Below are 2,250 nucleotides of genomic sequence, written 5' to 3' on the forward strand. Positions count from 1 at the left end.
GCTGGTCTCGAACTCCTGACCTTGTGATCCGCCCGCCTCAGCCTCCCAAAGTGCTAGGATTACAGACATGAGCCACTGTGCCCCGCCAAAAGTAGAATGTTTCTGGAAAAAGACTGGATACAAAGAATATGGAAACAGTCTCTGATGATATCAGTGCCTGTTAGTAGGACTTTAGTAAACATGCACATGCCTGGATAAAAGTAATTGGCATCAACATGGTTTGCTTTAAGCAGAGAACAAGCCAGCCAGGGATCTAGCCCATTAAGAATTCAAGCAGACTCCTAAAGGCACACAAAAGAAATAAAGGGTAAAAGAAATCACTTTAAAACAGGAAGATTTATATAACCCTGTCTGTGTAGAAGAAAAATGTTCCCAGCTTCGCATACCATTTGCTGCCAGGATCTGAGATTGTTACTAAGAAAGAGATGGGAGGAGGGTGTTAAGGGAAATAAGATGCCAGGCCAGAACACAGGCACAGAGAATTTGACATTTAGGGTTTGAAAAGACCTGGGAACACAAGCCTCTTTTGCTTTTAAGGCTTCTCTTAATTGCCAGATTTGAGGCCTCGGATTTATGAAGAAAGCACTTTCAAAAGGACAATTTACGCTTCATTATAGAGAAAGTTCAAGTGTAGTCCCCAATTTCCCCTCTAGTTGCAATCCTGAGTCATTTGTGGAGCAGTGGTGTCAAGTGGGGAAGAGAGCTATAAATGGTTTATAAATCAGTGCACGACGTCACAGATGGAAGCAGTTGCTGCACCGGCTGGCAGCAAAATTGTGAATCAGTCTAAAGTTCTAGAACAATGTTTGTGAATCAAACCTCATAGTGAAATGCCCTTAATGGTATTCAACAGCTATGCCCTCACCCCCAGACCAGCCTCGAGCCAAACCACAACAGCCATGCCTTCACCCCCAGACCAGCCTCAAGGCAAACCACACCCCAGCGTGTGTGGGGGCCAAGGAGACTTTCACTTCACCCTTGGAAGATTCAGTGAAAAATCAGCTCACAAAAGGTAGGTTAATTGGAGAAGAAGCCTGACTTGTATACATAGGAGCCTTCTGAATGAAGACCCAAAGATACAGGGGAAGTTGTTCATTTTTATGCTTGGATTCGACAAAGTCTCGACAGCCAATGTAGAAATAGGATTGGGCAAAAAGGGTCTGAGCTAACACTAATAGAGTGGGGAAACCCGGCAAGATCTGTTGGTCTGGATTCTTCTTGGCCTCTCCCAGCGGCATTTCTTCCCTCTAGGTATGGGGCAAGATCCTCTCTCGAATAGGGATCTTGTGACCTACAGTCAAACAGAGTAGGCCAGTTTTTTCACAGAATATTTTTAGGTTTTATGGCTGGCTTTGGGGAAAAAGGGTTTTGGTGTCTATGATCTGCCTTGAGGAAGAGGGATTCTAGTTTCTATAACTAGTTTTGGGGAGATGGGCCTAAAAGATGGGAGGGCAGATCAATGAAAACCTTTTGCTTCTGAGGCTGCTTCTGCAGCCTTCATTTGGGATATCGTTTTCTGAGCCCCAACACATGCAAAGGGCTGAGACCTGGAAGTTGCTCATTCCAGACTAAGATGGGTAAACTGATGAAAGGGGTCACTTCAAGCCACAGCATCACTGTCCCAGGCCAAAGGAACACTGCCCTTTGTTGAACACTTGCTCATTAGAAATTTCCCCTATTCTAAGGATCATGAAATCTCAACAATGTCTAAGACATCTAGATTTTGTTCCATGCCAGTCAGAGTTCTAAGTATTTTATACATATTAAATCAATTTTATGTCAATAATTTTATGAAGGTAAGGCTATTATCTCCCATTGTACAGGTGAGGAAACTGAGGCACAGAGCTTGGTAACTTACCCAAGGTCACATACCCTAAATGGTAAAGCCATTGTTAGAACCAAGGTGGTTTGGCACTGCAGTACACACCCTCAACCACTGTGACATGCTGCCTCTTGGCACCAGAGTACACACTTTCAACCACTGTGACATGCTGCCTCTTTTTGTTATTGTTGTTAATTCAATTTTTTAAAAAATTGAGGCGGGGACTAGAAGCAGTGGCTCATGCCTGTAATCCTAGCACTTTAGGAGGCCAAGGCGGGCCTATCACTTGAGGTCAGGAGTTCAAGACCAGCCTGGCCAACATGGCGAAACCCCATCTCTACTAAAAAAAAATACGGCCGGGTGCGGTGGCTCAAGCCTGTAATCCCAGCACTTTGGGAGGCCGAGACGGGCGGATCACGAGGTCGGGA

At 44.9% G+C, this 2,250-nt stretch overlaps 1 pseudogene; it reads right to left on the reverse strand.

Moving 5' to 3' along the window:
- Positions 1 to 901, reverse strand: part of LOC105525881 — a 39,780-nt pseudogene extending 38,879 nt beyond the window's left edge.
- Positions 902 to 2,250: the final 1,349 nt, after the last annotated feature.

This window comes from Colobus angolensis, unplaced genomic scaffold (assembly GCF_000951035.1).
Source record: "Colobus angolensis palliatus isolate OR3802 unplaced genomic scaffold, Cang.pa_1.0 Scaffold561, whole genome shotgun sequence".
Taxonomy (NCBI): Eukaryota; Metazoa; Chordata; class Mammalia; order Primates; family Cercopithecidae; genus Colobus; species Colobus angolensis.